The sequence below is a fragment of the Sturnira hondurensis genome, unplaced genomic scaffold (genome assembly GCF_014824575.4).
Source record: "Sturnira hondurensis isolate 20B ecotype Veracruz unplaced genomic scaffold, ASM1482457v3 Scaffold0017436, whole genome shotgun sequence".
In the NCBI taxonomy this organism is placed as follows: Eukaryota; Metazoa; Chordata; class Mammalia; order Chiroptera; family Phyllostomidae; genus Sturnira; species Sturnira hondurensis.
Genome location: NW_028090067.1, coordinates 9,755,325 through 9,775,521, shown reverse-complemented (window position 1 = coordinate 9,775,521; position 20,197 = coordinate 9,755,325). Strand labels below are relative to the sequence as shown.

At 42.8% G+C, this 20,197-nt stretch overlaps 1 long non-coding RNA gene across 1 annotated transcript in view; it reads left to right on the top strand.

The window, feature by feature from the left end:
- Positions 1 to 16,425, top strand: part of LOC119002475 (uncharacterized) — a 28,033-nt gene extending 11,608 nt beyond the window's left edge. The window contains exons 2-3 of the long non-coding RNA XR_005069738.1: positions 9,845 to 9,956; positions 15,535 to 16,425. This is a non-coding gene — a long non-coding RNA (uncharacterized LOC119002475). The remainder of the gene's footprint in view (positions 1 to 9,844; positions 9,957 to 15,534) is intronic.
- Positions 16,426 to 20,197: the final 3,772 nt, after the last annotated feature.

The window sequence follows — 20,197 nt, the reverse complement described above, 5'->3', positions numbered from 1 at the left end:
GGTTTCTCCACGCGGTTCCTTCCTGCTCCTTCGTCATTGGCTGACCTCTGGGAAGTACAGTCACCCCCTCGCTCCCACAGTTTCTATACTTGTAAAGTGGCCACAGTATACTTCGTATCATCGTAGCGAGCATATTTGTTCTTCCTCCTTAGCATATCTCGTTAGGATTGGAGCAGAGCAGAGGGGCTATGAGCAGGGGGTTGGGGGCAGGAGAACCACTGCTTGTCTGCTCCTTTGCTCCTGTGGCTCGTGCCTGCTCTTGACTCGACTGTTTTGTCTTCTGCTGTTGCCGCCTTACTATGTCCATACATACAACTCCCATGAAACCCCGAGGTCCCAATATTCAAAGATGGTTCTACAAGGCTCAAGAGGGCTTTTTGTTACTAAAGTGTAAAAACAATAAGAGGTAGATGAAATCAGCCACAAAAATAGTGAAACAGAAGTTTGTGTTGTAGTTGTTTGGCCACACTGGAAAAAAAATCACTAACGTTTCATCAAGATAAAGCATGGAAAGAAAGAAAAGTAGTTATTTGACCTGGTACAATAGCCAATGAGTCAGTGGCGCGTGTCACTGAACAATTAGTTATATCATTATTCACAGGTCTCATATAATAATGAGATCTCTACCAGTCTCTTCTAAGTTCTCTATGAATTTTGTCATTCCTTGTCATAAATATCAAATAAAAATTATTGTTATTCTCATATTACAAGGGAGGAAACCCAAGCAAAGAAAGATAAAGCTGTTTGCCTGAGTGTTAGGCCCAGGATCCAACTTAGGCAGTCTGGTTTTGTGCTGTGACCCACTGCACACATTGCTCTCTGTGCTGATGGGCATATCTGTTTATTATTATTCTTTTGTCGTTGCTGTTATCCTGAATATTCTTCTTCATTTCTCTTCCCTCCTTCAAATGAACCTATGTTGCAAGTAAGCGCTCAGGAGGGGAGTGGAAGAGTAAGGCAGTGGGACAGATGAAGACTCTAAGAGCCTTTGACACTTTCACCCTCTGCTTCTCACCTTGGCCAATGGCATTGTGCTGTCCACGTGCTCACCTCTGTACAGCACTTCGCACTTTCCGAAGTCCTTTTAGACCCCCCAGCCAGTCTCAAGGAACTTGGGAAATGAATGGGGAAGGAACAGTTCCTCCCGTTTGCCTTCTCTTCAACAGAGAGTTTAGTGATGGCCCAAGGCTGGAGAGCTGACTGGTAGTGCTTGAACCACAGTGGAGATGTTCTGATGAGTCTTAATATGCATTTCCTGTGCATTTCATTTTACTTCAGGGCGGTGTTGGACTGAGCATTGTTCTGATAAATTCTGGGAACCCAGCAGGGGAAAATTATTTGAACTAGAATTTAGATGTTCGATATATAAAACCACAGATAATTATGAGAATGAATAAAATCAAACACCCTATATATAAATTTTGGAGTAGTGGGAGTTAGTTAAGCAACATATCTAACTTCTCTGTGACTCATTTTCCAACTCTGTAGAAAGAGGAGAATAAAGTACTGATTTCATAGGCTCACTAGTGGGATTTGATGAATTAACATGTCTGAGGTGTTGAGAACAATGCATGGTCTGTGATATGTACTCCGTAAAGTGTTAGCTGCTGCTGGCATACAATGAGTAGCAAATAATAAAATTTATTCATAAAAAAGCCTATAATTAAAGACAATTATGCTATCTTTTTCTTCCAAAAGCAGTTGCTTCTTCATGTTTTAGAGGATCTTAGTATGCTTACTTTGGACATTTCAGCTTGAATTTTTCCATCTTGTAATTCGATCTGGTTTTATACAACACACTTCTAACCCCGAGTGTAACTGATTTTTGTCCTTCTTTGAATTCTCAGAATGTATTCTGTGTGATGTACACTCAGGTTGCATGTATTCCAGCAAGGTTCACTCTCACATCATCATCGCTGCTAAGAAGTCTTTCCCCTTTTAGATTTTTTTGGTGTTGTTTGGTAGGACGCATTACATTTATTATCAATAGCTCTGGATTAAGAAATAACACTTTATGAAAGGAAAAACATCTCACTACAGAAGCTGGACATCTGTTTGTGCGATGACCTCAGAATGTAACTCTGAATCCGTTTTGGTAAATTTCCCATTAAAAGTCTGGCTGGTCTTCTTTTTATTTGTTAGAAATAACTTTTGCCAGAGGAAATGGGGCATAAAACCTTGCCAGCATATTTAACTTCTGTCCTTTAAGAAATTATACTTTGATTTTAGAGATTTGACTTTGCTAGATAATGAAATTATCATGGTGGGACAAGCCATAGAAATAATAAATACAGTAATTCTTCTTTGCCTATTGTGTGCCTTTGCTATTCATAAATTTTAGGGCCTTAGATATTAGATACACTTACGTAAGGCCTCACGAACGGTAATTATCTTTTGGCCAAAGAAAAAGCCCAAACGAATGCTAAGCTGCATTATCGCTTGGCTTCTGACATGAGCTGATAATCAGATTTTCTTGCTTAAATCCATGGTGCTTGAACAATGCTACCCACTGTCTGTGCTTCCCGATATTACCCTTAATTAGAAAGAACAGAAACACAAATCTGAATTATTTCAAAATCTGGTTTCCATGGTCAGTGGTTTGAAGGGCTTAACTTTATTATAAATAAACCTGGCTTTATTGGCTAATGAAATCTGAAATGCGAAGCCTGGGATAGAAAGAGTATAATACTCTGATGTTTACACATCAAAATATCCAGTGTGGGCAAAGTGTTTTGTAATAAATCATCGGATGATTGAATTATGATTCTTTTGTCCAAGCACGACCTAAACCCCATCACTAAGAAGAACCTGGAAGGCACTTGAGTTTGTTTCCTTGAGAAGGTGCATCTTTCGATTTAGAACTATGTGTGTCTATAGCTGTCAAGGAGGCACTGACCTTTTATGTATTTTTATCCTACTTTAGTGGTCTTTCCCTTTGACGTGTTGGGGCACATAGTTGTAAGTGTGTGATGGTCTGGCCCTGCAGGCTTGTACATCCTTCAGTGTCTTAGTCTCAGAGATTCGCATTGGGCCCTTTTTGCTAGAAATAAAAATACAACAGAGAGATCAGCTGCATTTTAATGTGTGGTTTTACAAAAAGAGGGCTAACAATACGACGTGAGGATGCCTGACCCCATTCGAAAACCCAATTAACAGCTAAGTGGGGGGAGTAACTTCGTTCTTCTGGAAAACATCAGAGAGCTGACGCCTGGAACCACTGTCACATAGAGGGACCTCAGGTGCTGTTGGTAACTGTGACTGTGCAGGGTCCGGCAGCAGAAACGCCTGCTCCAGTGTGGTTGGCAGGGTAATAATATGGGCGTGATAATCTATAGTTTTAAATTTGAGCATTTCACCTAAAATGTCATACAGTGTGCTTGAGTGTGATATTGTTATGTTATAGAATTACATACTTACAATTTTGTAATAAAAGAGGGGCATTATTTGTTCTGGACTATACATATATATATACACATACATGAGGGGGCCCTAAAAACTGAAATTATCTTCTGAAAGGGGGACCCCTTGTAATCCAAGCTTGCCCCACTAGGTGAGTGTTCAGGAACCCATCTGTATCAGTGTACCAGCTGGCATTGTTGTGAGAGGCTGCGTTCGGTTTCTGTGATTTTTTTTTAATACCCTCTCAGTGTGTTTGCCCATTTTATGATGGCCAATTTAGGAGTATACCTGACCACTCTGCGCTGAGAGTTCAGCAGCTTTTTACCAGGAACTGTATGACCCCTATGCCCCACCCTCCCTATTCACCTGATCTTGCCCAGAGTGACATTTTTTTTTGCCTGCCTGGATAAAAAAAATTCTTAAAGGGAAACTTTTTGCCAAGTGGAGGAGGTGAAACAAAAAACAGCAGAAACATTAAAAGGCACCAAAATCAACAAATTCAAAAACCATTTTGGGTAGTGGAATAAAGTTTCAATAGGTGTATTGCATCAAATGGAGAGCACTTTGAAGGTGACTGAAGATTCAATGTGTAAGAATAGATACACAATTTTTTTATAAATTCCTTTTCTTCGGATATATATATATATATATACATATATATATACATACATATACATATACATACTTTAAAACAGTGGGCTGGTGAGAATCTGAATACAGAGCTTGATTTTCCCTTGGTTTGCCCTGTTGAACAGGACACAGATTTATTCTCTGGCAAAACTGAGTCAGAGGGGCTCCCAAGCCAGAGTCGATGGGCTCACAAATGAGGTGGGGCTTCCACATCAGGGCTTTACTTTCGACAGCGGCCTGTGGGACTTCCAGGCCCTTCCTTCAGTTTCCAGACGTGATCATCCAGGTAAAGTTTTCTTGAGCTGATGTTTGGAGGGTTCTTCTCTGGAGAAACCAGGGGGAGGCCCTCCACGTCCTGACACCCAGGGAGGGGCTGTTCAGGGGAGGGGCTGTTCAGGGGAGAGGCGGGCGCACTGCCTGCTGCTGCAGGGAAGTCAGGCGCATCCAGCGTGTACAGCCAGCCTCTTGGGACCTTTCCACTACGCAGACGGGATAAGTCAAATTGCGAGGAAGTTGTGATAGTTTTTGATTTTGAGAAGTTTCTTTCTGCTGATGCAACTGTTACCCAAGCTGCTAAAAGTATTATATAGATCGTGACCACGGTGGGGGTGGATTTATGATAAATTATTTTGAAATACAAATTTTAATATTTCTAGACCTGATGATGCTCGCAGAACAGTTTTTAAAAAGAGATTGAACTCATCATGCAAATCCATTGTGTATAAATCTAAATGTAATTTTAAATTTATGCAAGGGCATTCTCATGTTTTCTCTTACATTTCCTGTGATTTGGAGAGGGCTTACAGGAACTGAAGGTGACTTAATGTTTTCCTATACTTCAAAATACTTGTTATGCAACTCCGTGGAGACCTGCCTGATTCGGTGCTGATGCGGAGGTTGATTTCAGCCCCGTATGTACTGTATGGTTCACTACATAGGTGTACTGAAAAAACCAAAATGCCTCTTTATTTTAGTCGTTTCTGTAGCAAGAATTGTTTGTTTCATTTTGGAGGTAAGTTAGGTAGAGTTTTTTTGGCTAAGCTGGTTGGAGAATGATGCTGACTAAGGGAAAGGGAGCCTTATCCTTATCAGTACCATCTTTATCACAACCAGTCAATTTTACACAGAGTGAAATAAACTGCTCCATGGCCACGCACTGCATTTTGAATCCTTATATCACACGCGCAGGTCTCTGCATACCAGGCAGAAGAGGCAAGAGAGTGCAGCTTCCCCAGCTGTAGCTCTCTTAGCAGAAAACTAATTCAAAGCCAACAGGTGCGTGCCTCCTGCCAGTCAGGTGGTTGTGGTGGCCTCAGACTGTGCTGTCTCTCAGAGTTAAACCTTGATTCCAGAAGTCTAACAAAATCTCATTATATCTCTGTTTTTCTGAACTGCAATCTCTGTAGCCAACAGAATGTAATATGCTGATGTGCTAAGATCTGGGCATTTTGCTTTACCTTTGAAGTATGAGGTGGGGGGGGTGGTGAGACTCACTTAAACCCACATGGATCAAGATTTGGAATCCTGTGGATACCCACACGATGCAGACCCTGGCCAGCAGGGTCTGTGTGTTGTGGCCACGAGAGACAAATACACACAGACTGCAGAAGTCCTGTGGGGAAAAGGGACAGCATGGCTGCTCTCTCAGTGAGAGAGAGGGCCTCAGCCCCTGCCTGGACAAGTTTTCATTGCTTTTCTGGGTACATTGCATGGAGGATGGTCCTCATTCACTATGCAAGCGTTCACTGTAGGTGATTACCTTTGACAGATAACAAAGGAGAGGATATTGCTAATTACATCAAAGAGAAGGATGTTACAGCTCGAGGGGAAAAGTGGTTGAACTGGTTACACTCCATACGTGGGAGGCTTAGCCCAGATCTTAGGAAGTTACTATAGAGATACGCAGTAAGCATTTTCTGTCTCAGTCCAGGGTGCGGGAGTTTTAGCCAAAGCAAGCCTCATAGCAGCCTGGGTACAATGCAGGCCTGATTCCCCACAGGAGAACCTATCCGTGGGCCTGGCTCCTGTGTGCCGGGACCTCACTCCCCACGGGCCTCTCTGAGTGGGGGCTGGGCTACATTCCCACACCATGTTCCCTATATCCAAACACTTGTTTCTGAAATTAGAACAAAAGCATATAGGCTTTGAAAAGTAGCACATGTCCTCCCCAGTGGTGGAAATAAAGGCTGTGACTCTGTAAAAAGAAGTCAGTTTCAGGTGACAGAAGGATCTAGTAGGGGTGTCCAACCCATGGCTTGTGGGCTGCATGCGGCCCAGGACGGTTGTGAATGTGGCCCAACACAAAATCATAAATTTACTTAAAACCTTTTTTTTTGGCTCACCAGTTTTTGTTAGTGTTTGTGTATTTAATATGTGGCCCAGAGACACCAAACGTTTGGACACCCCTGCAGTTACATACAGAGCATTTGTTCCTACACCCAGTTGGCCATCTATACTGATCAGGTCACGATGACTGGCTTTAGTCGATTTCATTCTAATGCTGTATTGGCAGATGGCTCAGCCAGAAGAGAGGAAGAGCAGTGATGAAGATCACACAGGCATGACCCTACTCCATCAAATGGTGGGCAGTGCTTCACGTAAGAGAAAGTATAGATTTATCCAATCTTAATATTTGGAACTTAAGAGTAATAGTCGCAGGGGCTGTTCTCAATTAGTGTGAGTTTACATTCTAGAAATTCCATTCTCATTTCTTATTGCAGGTCTTTAGGTTCAGTTAAAGAATGGTTCTGGATTTCAGTAGCACCATGATTACAACTTTCTTCCAAACAATAAGGCTCTCTGGTCTGCAGTGGTGGTCCATTTTCATTGTCATGTGGGGACAGTAGTTAGATAGAGGGGTTCCAATTTCTGTTTCTCTCTTTCCGTGTCCTCTAATTACACTTGCTGGTAGGTGTCCTGAAGCTGATGCTTCCCCTACAGACTGCCAAGAGAGAAAGAAAATATACCTTCATTGGCTACTGTACTTACAATGGTTTCTAAAACCAAGCAAGAAAACCGCAGTGATCTTGGCAAGCAAACAATTGAAAAGTACAGGTGCTGGCAGTGTGCACAGCCCCAAAATCAACATGACTTGGGAGGAGAAGGGGTGAGAAAACAAAGAAAGGTGCTTTTCATTCAGAGAAATTTATTTCTTTTAAATATTTACAATCGGCAGCCGATAGCACAGGAGGCCACTTGGCATTATCTCCCCACAAGCAGGAGGGCTGGGTGGTCATGAGCAGATGCTTGAGTGGCCTGTGGCGTGAGGTGCACCATCCATCAAGAAGATCAATATTTACTGTTCTTGTATCTTTGTGCTGAAAGTTTGCTCTTCTTAAACAGAAAGGTGGGGGCTGTGCTTTAATATATAGAGCAGGGGTTTGACTTCAGGCAGTGAATCAACTGAGAACAGCAAGGACTTCACAGACAGAGCTAAGTGACCCCCTGCGGCTGTCCAGTGACGACATGTTCTGTGCTTTTATGTGTAAAATCCATCTGGGCTCAGGACATTGGCAGTTTGTTCTTCATCCCTGCTTTTCCATTTCAGCTAGATCATACCTTGAGGAAAGGTACAACTTGGGTGGAATACTGCATTTCCAAATGTGTTTTAAAATATAACTTAACCCGGTTCTATTGACTCAGCACGTGTCAATAAGGCGGCATGTCTTCAGTAGCAACTGTGCTGGTCACTGGGATGAGCACCATGGAGAAGAAGGGGTCACTGGTGTAGCCATTAGGTGCCTCGGCTTACCCAGCTGGTCATACGTAGGTCACAGAGTCTTGAGATGGGGGGAGAAATAGATAGATGATGGGTCATGAGCAGCCCCACACCACGAAGATTCTATATTTTCTTCTTCAGATCAAAGTGTGATCTGTGTCTTGAACACACATACAGATACTCTGGAAACCTTGTTAAAAGTCAGATCCTGATTCCGTAGGCCTAACGTGGGGCTGGGAATCTCCATGTCTCACAAGCTCCCAGGTGATGTTAACAACGCTGGTCCATGGATACACTTTGAGTGACAGGAATCTACTCACCACTTGCATCAGTCACCTGCGATACTTGTTAACCATGCAGGTTCCTGGGCCCCACCCTCAACTTCTCAAATCAAAATCTGCATTTTAACATGTCCCCCAGGTGATTTTTATGCATGGTAAAGTTTGAGAACCACTGTTTAAATGATGGAAAGCCATTGAACACAGTTAAGAAGGCGAGGGCCATATTTATTATGATATTATTAGATTGGGTTTGGGAAAGTGAACGTGAAAAGAGAGCTTCACTGAGGTGATGTGCAAGCAGGTGGACTGGCTGAGCCGGAACGAGGAGGAGGGACGGGTCTGGAGGATTCTGAGAGGGTGGGGCCGACAGGATTCAGGCGAGGGTGGATCTGGGGATGGAAGGGACAGCAGGAGGCCGGAGTGACCTTGCAGGTTCTCACTATCACCACCGCTTGCCTCCCTTCACAATTTTAGAAAGTCACTCCCTTTCATTCCTCTTAGTTCATCTAAGATAATTCTCAAAAAAGGCTTCACTTGAGGTCAACAAAATATTGAAATAAAGAAAATGCTGCAGCGGGAAAGACTTATAAAGTATACCTCTGACCCTTCCTTAGTTAAAAGGCCACACTGTTACTGGTACGGCTGGCCCAGGTCACTGTTTCCAGCTCTCCTTCTGCCTTCGAAGAGGTGTGTGTCTCCCAAGGCCTCACCTCTGCCACCTGTCTGGCCACTGTAGTCCAAAGTCACAGCACAGGGAGAGTTCTAATTCTGATTTCCATCTAGTCCCCCTCATTCCGTTTGAAGATTCTGGCTTGAGATACAAACCTTTCCTCAGGAACGGTGGGATGGCTGTCGGGGACAGCGGGGTAAACACTGCACCCCTCAGGTAGGAATCAATCCCTCATGCAGGGGGGCTTGATCTCCTGTAAACCCAGCTGGTTAACAACACCCTAAACACAAAATATAAAAATAATACTCTATGTAAAATTATGCTCAATATCCAAACATATCCAAATAATAAAAGTCACACAGGCACTAACAGGCATTTGCAACCGACTTCATGTTTGCTGAGTTGTTTTTAATTAAATCTAATCAGATTATCTTTATTTGTGACTTTATTTCATATTAATTATTCAGTACCTTTGTGCGTCTCCTCTTTGTTTTGGGGTTTGGTTGTTTCAAGGTGGCAAGGCCCAACCTGAGACCGCCATGGCCCCGGGACCTTCTGATCCCTTTCTCGCACCCTGTGTCTCCTTCCTGACACACTGGCCGTGCTTGGGATGCCCCTCCCCTAGGCAATCACATATTCCCCTCTCTGTTTTCCAGTCTCTGCTTTAATGTCACCTTGTCCACATAGCCGTCTCATTTCTGTACATAAATTTGTACACTACCCTAAGCATTTACCCATCTCCCTTACTTTTTTCTTATGTTTCCCCTTAGCCATAGAAAAATAACCCTCTGATACATTATAGGTGGACTTATTTTTCTGTCACCTCCACTAGAATGTCAGTTTCATGATGGCTGAGACTTCATCTACTGTATCCTGTTTTTGGAATGATGTAATGTAGTACAAATTTGTTGGAGGGACAGATAAAAATTTCAATTATCCACTTTCATGAAATATATGGGGAGGACGTGCAGGCATCGATAACTGGAGGCAATTGCAGCTGTCTCAGCATTGTCTCATTTTAACAGTGAAAAAGCGAAATACTTTCAAAATGTCACTCATTGAGGTGAACAAGAATGGCAGGGGACATGGATTACTTTCGGAGCAGCCGACCTGATTTTCTCTCGTGCGTTTTCCTCTACTTCACAGCCCGTCCCTCGCCGAGAGAGCACTGCCTCACCCTGCTCCAGAGTCGTCGCTCACACGAGGAATTTCTCTGCATCTCTCAGACTTAGCCATCTTGGTGTCCCTCCTTTTCCAGGTAAATTAAGAAATAATCCCAATAAAGAAGTTCCAGAAAGTAAGTTTCTAAAGAAACTCTGGAATATGCAGGTAAAAAGTATAAAGACTTTATTGAGAAACACTTGAATTGTGTTTCAAAACAGCAATAAGAGAGAGAATTCATTGGCGTATGGAGTTCGGGAATAGAAGGAATGCACAGGCTCAAAGCATGGAGTCCCGGATGCACCAACGTTATCATGAGTCTGTCTCTTTTTCTTTTAAAAAACCTCCTTGTTGACTTTTTAAATTCTCATGAAGCAGCGGGGTTCTTTTCAGAATAAATAGCAATAATGGGTCTTAGTAGGCACAGACTTACATGATTCTTATGGCCTGTGATTTTTGAAAATAAAGAAACTCTCTTTAGCTTGGCATTGGTAACAGTTTCCACCTCCTAGCCAGGGACTCTTGATTGCCCAAACTTGGGTCTGATGGTCGTTCCTGGAACAATCAGGCAGCTTGAGGGAATGAAGCATACCAGTCCACATTGGCTGCCCTTGCATTTAACTCTGACAGCTGCATTTAAATTACACAAAATGTAGGTGCATGTGGAAGGGAAAGGAGCAAATAATGGGAGGGATATTTTCCAAAATAAATTAATATGGAGCAACCAAAAAGTGTCACTTTGTGTCGAGACAAAAAAGTGTTGACACACTTGGCCATTTACCATTACCATTAGTCATGTTTTATAAAAATGCTGGCACCATAGACTGTTACGACCACCTTAGGCTACTTCACTGACCTGAAAGAGTGGCTTAGCCCTGGCTGGTGTAGCTCAGTGGATTGAGCACAGGCCTGCGAACCATAGGATCGCGGTTCGATTCCCAGTCAGGGCACATGTCTAGGTTGCAGGCCAGTTCCCTGCAGGCCAGTTCCCAGCAGGGGATGGACGAAAGGCAACCATACATTGATGTTTCTCTCCCTCTCTCCTTCCCCTCTAAAGATAAATAAATAAATAAACTTAAAAAAAAAAAGAGTGGCTGAATTTGCATGTCTGATTTCTTACCTCTTAAGTTTTTAGGACAATTGATAAAGCAGATGAATGTTATACTTTTGCTTGGATGATGGATTATTTTAGGATGCACTTAAACATTAATGAGTTTGTGGCATGTGTGTGGACATCAGAGCCACTGAAAGGTTTTTTGACTTTTATGATAATGTAAAAGCTCTGGAGTAATACAACTTTGATGGGCTCTTTTGAGAATCACACAGTTGTACCACTCAACCTCTTCCTTCTTCCTTCCCCCGAATTTGGAAATTGAGAGGGATAATACATTCATGTGGCTCACAATCCGGAAATACAAAGAGGAATACAGTGGAAGTTCTTCTTTCTACCCTCATTCCAATTGGCCCCATGTGTAGTCCGTGGATACCTTTACCCTCTGATTTTATCTGCACATGATTGGTGGGACATCCTGCCCAACTGGACAATGAAAGGGTTAAAAACTGTCCCTTTTGAAACTTGTTGGAGTTTTGGTCAAGGATGAATCTGTTGTTCCATCATCGGTGGAGTGTCAGTCCTTGATGTTCCTGTCCTGGCTAGGACCATGTGGTCAGATGCCAGGATCACTGTGATGACAGTGGTCAGTGGAGTTTTGGAAGTTCTGACCGGCTTCCCGAGCAACTGGTACCTTGCCTGCAGCAGACAGGTGGTGCATTCCTCTCATAACACTTAATTTAAAGCAACAAATATACGTTTGCTCCAAAAAATATAAGAAAGAATTAGATTGCTCTTTTTGCTTTAAATAAACCAAATACAAATGGCACGAAGACCAAATAAAGTGGAATATTATAATGTTCAGCTTAATTTCTTATCAGCTGAGCAGAAGGAGCAAAGAAGTTAGCAAAGGAGACTGTTCTGTCTAACGGACCTGAATAGACACAGATATTAAAATGGGTGTATATAGGAGGTCTGTCCAGAAGGCATCCAGCCATGTAATATGAAAAACAGAGACGGTTATGGAGGAAGAGACAAGATACAAGAACATTAAACATAGAACAATGGCACCTCAGTCTCCTTCAAAGTAGGCACCTCAGGTGCCCACCAAAGTCCTCACACAGTTCTCCCAATCACCATCAGCTGCCCTGTCATATTTTCCTGAATCTCATCAACACTTTGCAATCCCTTCCCTTTCAAAGGTGATTTTAATTTAGAAGTCTCAGGGAGCCAAAGCTGGGTTGTAGGGGGTGAAGTCACCTAGGAGATTTGATGTTTTGCCAAAAAACTCTGCCTGAGACATGACGCATGAGCATGTGTGTTGTCATGACAAAGCTGCCAATCACCAGTTGCCCATAGCTGTGGACTTTTGGATCATCCAAATAGTTTCCACAGAGGAATGTTGAAGCTTAACACAAAATTTTATGCAGAGTCATTGCTCTACTCACTCAGTCATTTTGAACGTGGTGACCACACAGTACGCGTTCTCACTCAATGGCATCTACCGCCATTAGTACAGTGAAGTTGTCATTGTTCATGCACATGCATTCCAGTCCACTCTCCTTGGCTGCCAGGTTACATGGGTCTTGTGCAAACTGTTCTCGTTATATTAACAACAGCTGGACTTTTTCATGACAGACCTCCTAGGTGTGTATGTGCTCATGCATGATTTAGAATAAAGGTACGAGCTGGAGAAAGAGTTATGGAGTTTTAAGGAGGTCATAAATGAGTCTTGGGAGTGGATGAGAAGATCAAGAGAGGGGAAAAGATATGAAGGCTGGGAACAGAACTCAGAGGATTAAGGAAGATGAAAAGAAGAGAAGGTGGGAAGGCATGCGGCCTAGAACAGTGAGAAAGGCAGGAGCTAACAAGAGACACTGTAGTTAGAAGTGCCCAGTCTGAAATGAGAGACATCTGTAATAGTGTCGACAGTAAAAACAAGTTTTTTAAATATAAAAAGAAAGATCCCCAGTCTGCTATTAGCTTTGAGATTGAATTCCAAGGCAACCACTGACTACTGGTCTGACCTTGGGCAAGTTATTGAACTTCTCTTTAGTTTCCCTAAGTTAAAATAGAAGTAATAATACATGTAACTCCTAGGGTTTATTGTGAGGGATTACTGTCCCAATATAAAGTTCTTGGAATGGTGCCTGGTTCATGGTAAATGCCCAGTAATCATTAGCATCGCTGTTACAACATTCAGAGGAGGCCATGGGTTTCAAACAAGGGAAAGGCTAGTTGACAGTAAATACTAAGGATAGACAAATAAGAAATGTACAGGGAGTGTTCATTTGGTTTAACAGCTAGGACATCTTGGTAACATTGGAATGAAAGATTTTCTTCTGGCGTCGCAGAGCTCAGACTAGTGTGCTGAGCCCAGAGGTCGGAAGGGGACGTGAGACCCTGGCTCAGTCATCATCTGTGTGACCTTGCATCAGCTGCTTAACCTCTCTGATCAGTCTCCTCTGTTATACAGCAGAAAGGGGAGGAGCTTGGATCCTCTAGTCTCCATTTTAAAATATGTCTCAATCAACTGATGAATGAGTTAGAAGATTGTTATAGAAATAATTTTTTTCAGAGGGGAGTGTTGATGACCAGCCAAAGTTTATTTTCCTTAGTTTTGCTCCTTTCAGAGGCAGACATATACACCAAGATGGGTATAATGCATCCCAGACTGCATACATGTAAGTGTGCATGCATATGTGGGTGTGTGCACACTTGCACAAACACAAACCTTGCTCTCCAGAGACCTATATGACGAGATTGCACCTGAGCAGCTTATGCCCCGGACCACAGATGCCACCATCACGTTCTAACAACCTGTGTTCTGGATGCTCTGCTGAGTGCTGGGGACACACAAATGAATTCATCAGGGTGACTATTCTTAAAGATCTTGTAATTTAATAAGGAGATTAAGAATTTACCTGAAGGACAAAATACCTGGCTGGTAATGAGGTCTGTGATACAGTCAAACAAATATTTATGAAATGCTGAGTCTGCACCAAAGAGTGTACCAGGTACTGGAAGGAACCTTAAAAAAGGAAAGGGAAAGTAAAATTGTTTCTAACAGGGAGGCCTCATGAGCTTTGAGTTTTTAAAATGAACTACATTGATTGGAAACAACCAGGTGATCTCAGCACATCGGTTGGGAGGTCTGCCGCTTGCCCTCCATCTTTGCAGTGGGGTAAGGAATCATCTCTTGGAGAATTATGGGGAGATGCGGGTGGGGCAGGAAGGTAACAAGGAGGCCTGGGATCTTGATCTCTTGCTCTCCCCCAGTTTCACATGCAAGCCACGATTCTTTCTTTCTAGAACTGAGTCAGGTGCTTCCTGCATCCCTAAACGTGCTTTGGGAGGGTCTCTGAGGTTGCTACCACACGTTACTGTTCTGTCAGCACTGACAACAGCCTTAGCACAACCCATTGTGTGGAAAAGTCTCAACGACTTTGGAGACCCCTGCATTACAGACCATTTTTGCTCCTCCCAAGTACATTAAGCAGAGACAAAATGGCTTCGACATGTCTTGGTTTGTTTAGACAGATCTCATGTCAGTTCTTAGAATCACAGTCTAGCTGACTGAGGCCTTGCCCGGGTGACTCCCTCGAGTTTCCCTGAAGCGTTCTTGCTCTTTATTTGCCACATTCAGAGGTTCCCATTCTTGTGAGAAAACTCTCAGACTCTGACGGGACTCTCTCAGGTTACTTACCCTTGTGACGAAATGGTGGTTCCCACTGGAACCTCGAATGGAACTTCTGTACCTTGTCACCATTTTCTTGCAAAGAGCTTGGGGTGGGATTTGCTATCCATCCGTCCCTTGGTAAAAACCACTTTTCATGGGTTGACATAAATCTGCACTTGGGGAGGGGGAAATTTCTAATTGTTTGGCTTTTATGGGGGAAATGATGCAAATACAAACCCAGGTGTTAGTTCTTGGGAAATTCAGGAAGCTTCTTGCAGAGGGGTGGGGCAGAAGGACATTCGTCAAAGTGCCTGTGCTGCTAGTCCTCATATAAATACTTTCTCTTTTGTTCCTATCAGGCTCCAAAGGGCTAATAGGAAAGCAAAGGGGGCCCTGGCAAGTGCATGCAACTCTGTTTTCTAATCCACGTGTATTGCATCAAAACCACGCAAGTTTTGATTCCATAAAGAATCTTCCTTAGCATCCTGGATTAATCACATGGATTAATAAAACAGTTGCCTTCACTCACTGGTGCCTCCTAGCTTTTGTACTTTCCCTCCTCCCTCCCCTTTTTAAATTCTTTGGAACTCTGAGGGAACAAAGGAGTGGCATTTTCTATGAATACCACAGCCATTGGCCCCTGGTCCAACGCCTCCGGAAGGTAGGCTCCTGACTTTCTCAGTGTGCCAAACTCCTGTCCCTGCCTGTATGGGAACCTCTGTGCCTTGGGGAATATTCAGGGCATCTTTTGGACCCTACATTCTGCATAATTTTCTGTGAGTGGGAAGTAGAACATTACAGCTTTTAAAGATTAAAAGCTGAAGATTAAACTGAAGGCAATCAGTACATGTTGAAAGATAAGGGTCTTGCTTAGGTACATGTATGTTGATCTCAACTCTTTTTGCCTGTCTAACTTCCATAATCCCATTCTTCCTTATTTTCTAGGGTGAGACCAATTGGCCTGTGTCTGATTCAAAAACCACAACAATAGGAATGATGACAGCTGAAGTTCTTTGAACTTGACTATGTGCCAGGCCTTGATCTAACACTTTACCTGTAGTGTCTATTTAATCCTCACAGAAACCCTATGAGGCTTTCCTGTTATTATTTCTATTTTCTGACTAAGTAGCTGAGATCAGAGATGCTCAGTGTCTGACTGGTTCATTCCACTGCTCTGTGGTAGAGTGGAGACAGCCCCAATCTTGCCCCCTCCAAAGTCTCTGATTCTATCTAACCTTTGCTGCTGTTCTTCCTGGCCTAAACCGGTTCATCGAAGCCTTAACTGTGCCTTTAACAATGAGATATATATTTTCTAGCCTATGTTTGAAGTTTCTTAATGAATTGTGCCTTCTTCAAAATGATAAAAAATAAAAGGGAAGACAATTTCCTGCTTTAGCCCACAGCTCATCCTGGTCATCACTCGTAAGTTGGAAAGCCCTGTTTGTCAGCAAGGCTCTTTCGGTATCTATAAAAGATGCCAAACTCTGTTCCCTCAAATTCCCCAAACAACTAGCTGTAGGAGGTTTTCCTGAGCTTTCAGGCTGATCCATCCTCTCCCTCATGTTGGTATTTATAACCACATATCCATTCATATACAGTATTATATCAACTCCTAGTTTTCATCTTTGGTTAAGCAAGTCTCTCTTGTCCTTGGTACTTTCTAGAAGACATGTTGTGCATATGTCATTTGCCGCTGTCCATTATTCAGTTGGAAGCTATCTGAATTCTCTTCATGGCTGCTGTGGCCTCATTCCAACTTCAGAAAAATCTAAGCAGCTGGGCAGTCCCTCTTATTTTCCTTCCCCCGCTCCAAATTTTCTATTTTCATGCCCCCCAAAAATGTAGGTCAATGAGCACAGGAACTGGCCTGATCCTAGGGTTTAGCCTACACCCCACTGCTGCCTTTACCCCTACCCCAAACCCTGACCCTAGTGCTGCTCTCCTGCAGTGAGGTGGGGCCTTGTTCCTGGTACTCGTGGACTGCATGAGGCGGTACCACTCCAGCGGGCATGGTTACTTTTCTGTGATCTAGCACTTTGCGTGCGGCATCTCTACCTTCGGTGGCAGAGTGTACGATTGCTACTCTCCTCTCTTCCTTGTGCATCCAAGAAGGGTTCTAGAGCAGGGATTAGAGAAGTACCTGACCTGACTCAAAAACCAACATGCACACTATACAGAGGTGGCTACGCTTTTTAAATCTTTATTTTGGGCCACAGACCTTTCTTTTCTGGGTAGGGGTGGACAATCTTCCTCTTTTTTCCATTATCTTGTGCTCCTTTGTTTATCATCCAAACTATGTGTACAGTAATGACAATTGTTCTCATTTTATCTCATGCTTCTCTTAAATGCATCTTAGAATCCAGCTTAGGGTATATCTCAGGCTTAGATTTTAGTGAGACCTGGGGAGAGGCTGTACCTGGGTGGGAATGATGGCTAGCAGTTCCACTGTTCTAGTAATGGAGTTTCACTTGGGTTATGGAATTTTTGCTGTGCAATCTTACTTACATTTCACAGCATCCGTATAAGTAGTAATTACATAAGATGGTACAGACTGTCAGTGACGCTGTGATGTCAGCTCTGGGAAAGGCTGACCAACAAGCTGTCCATGTGTCTCACCGTGGGGGCACCTTTGCCAGCAAGTCCCCCCGTCCTCCATGGATGAAAGTAACACTACCAAGACATGATCTGCTTGGGGAGGAGAGGTGGCCAATCTCTCAGAGGAGAAAGGCCAAGAGCCCCTTAACCTCTCTGGCTTTTATTGCATTGTAATACACAGGAATACAGGTGGCAAGGATCAAACAGTAGATAACATTTCAAAGAAATTTGAGGGCTTAGTCTGAGTCAGTGTCTGTCAGGAAAAGGGGTTGCAGAAACTTTCGGAGACGTACTCATTTCCTGTTCAGACCCTTATCACATGAATGAAAGCACTCTTAGCAAAGCAGAATTCACAGGACTTTTAGGAATTCTTTCTTCTGCCTGATCACCCCGGATCCCACTCTAGCTGGAAAGAGGCTGCATCACTTCCCCCATCACAGGTTTTCAGGCTTAAGTGGATTAGAGCCAGGAAGTGCTTCTCCCAGAGGACATGGGGACTCGGGCCATGTCAGAATAGCTGGGGGGCGAGGGTCCATCACTCCCTCTTTGTTGCAGCCCCCCTAGCCCCCAAGTCCTTCCATGATGGCCTCCCAAGTGATTGTGTCTGGCTTAGGTTGCCCCTCCTCTGAGGAGTCGTACCTGTCTGTGACTAACCATCCATGCATTGGGGGCAGGGGAGGAAGCAGAGACAAGCTTTGTCTCCTGAGTGACTTGAGTTCTGGAGGTTGCTCACTCAGTCTTAGCCATGGGGGGCAGTAACAACTCCCAAAACCAGGCAGAGCGGTTCCCAACATCTCCCTACTTGGCAAACCACTTCTTTTTAAATTATTGAGCTTATCACCCCTTTTCTTTACCATCAATACTTAGAATAAGACTTCATAGAAGAACAACAATGCATATTTCAATGTTATGTAGTTTCAAACTGTCTTTACTGATAATTACCTCATGAACCAATCTTTGCTTTAACCTGCAGTTCTGCCAAGATGGCATCTGATTTCATAATAAAATTCATAGGACCAATGTCAGCCAAGAATCTGGATATAGTAGGCCTACTGTGGTGAAACTATATGGCCTAAAGATTCTGCACAGCGTGGCCAAACTTTTGGAAACGGATGCCTTTACATAAGGGTGCCTACTGAAGTCACACCAAGGCCTCCAGAAGGGAATAGAAACTCTTTGCTGATTACACGTGCTTCAGACTTCTTTATTTCAACATTTTGTAGCAGGGGTGGAGATGATTTAGGAAAAAAATTGTTACATACAGTTAAGTGTTAGTGTTTACTCATTCACACACCAGAGTTATGTGCAGCAATAAATTAGAATTAGTCCATATTTATGGCAGCAATAATTATTATTTATTTAAGTTTAACATTTGACCAATTCTAATTTAATATTGAATAGTATGTAATTAAGGAAAGTGATCACAGTCAAAACTGTACACTGCCTTCTGCTTCCTCTATGTTTGAAAACAACAGGACCTATTTTCTGTGTTCCTTTTTACACTTTCCTTTAGAAAATTTACTACAGAAAGTGTAGCCAGCGAAGCAAGAGTCCTCAGATCTCCATAACTTGACAGACTAATTGCTTCGAAGACTTATCTAGACTCTCCCCACATGCAGAACTATGATCAGAGTTTCAATCACAGGATATGTATAATTTTATATTCTTCTTTAACTTACCATTACATCATTTTTTCTCCATGGCTTCCCAGTTCAGTACAACAAACATTTTTACCTATTCTTTGAATGGTGTAACAATATTATCCTGGTTGATTTACTATCATTGAGTTAAGGATTTTCCCCTTGTTAAGCAACCTAAATAGGTTGCTTTTACTTACATTTTTCCTCTCATGAGTAACTTCAATGTGCTTGGCTCTGTAGAATTTAAGAATCACATTTATATAAACTACTGCTGTTACTGCATATTTAATGTCAGTAAGCATAGCCCTAATGAAACACCCAAGATTAATAAAGTTCTGCCCAGAGGCACACATAATTCCAATATTTTCTGATTGACTAGCTTAATCTGCAAAGGTGGTGATGTTCAAAGTGCCGCCAGGTCCTGAAAGACCTGGGGATAATAATAACAATGATGATAATCACATCATCATCAAAAATAATAATAGTGATGAAAATAGCAACTAAAATTTATTGAACCCTTACTGTGTGCCACACACTCTTCTGAGTGCTTTGCATGTGACCCTCATTTGATCTTCACAGCAAGCCTATGAGTAAGATGTTATTATTATCTTCATTTTCTAGAAGAGGAAACCTGCACAGATAGCTTAATAATTCTTTATTATCGTAGAACTAATAGTCCTTGGGTGCCTTGTATCCATGATTGTTCTAACGGCTTGTAATGGATCCTGTTATTTAATGTGTCCAAAACCCTTATGAGGGATATAATTATGACTCCAGTTTTACACGTGAAGTATTTGAGACCAAAGAGGACAGGTCTGGTGACTGAGGTGGTAGGTCTTGTAAAAGATCAGAGGACAGACTCAAATTCAACTCTGCTTGGCCCCAAAGTTACTAAAATCTTAGATATAAGTGGTACTGTCATCACAGAACCCAAATCAGATGGCATTCGATGATTTACCCAGAGCTGCCTCATAAACAGTAGCAAATTCTAGAGTGGAGCCCCTTCTCCTAGTCCAGTAGTCTTCTCAATACCATGTTGTGACTTCTGTTACCTTTTTTATCACCTTTTCTCAAGGCCTCTTGGCCTCTATCTCTCTCTTTCTGGACCCTGGTGTCACTCATACTTTACACAAATCTGTTTTACTCCTCTCTTTTTGTTAACCAGCTTCCTCTACCCCATTTACACTTGAACTGTAATGGACAGCCCTCAAATGTGCCTTGTTCTCTACATCCACGAGTCTTCCCAGACAGTTAGTTTAGTCCATCTGTCTGCATTTCAGATTTCTTAGGAGAGAGAGTCTGATTGGCTCAGTTTAGCCCAGGGTTTATCCAATCACCTATGGTATATGTGTGTGTCTCTGTGTGTGAGCAGG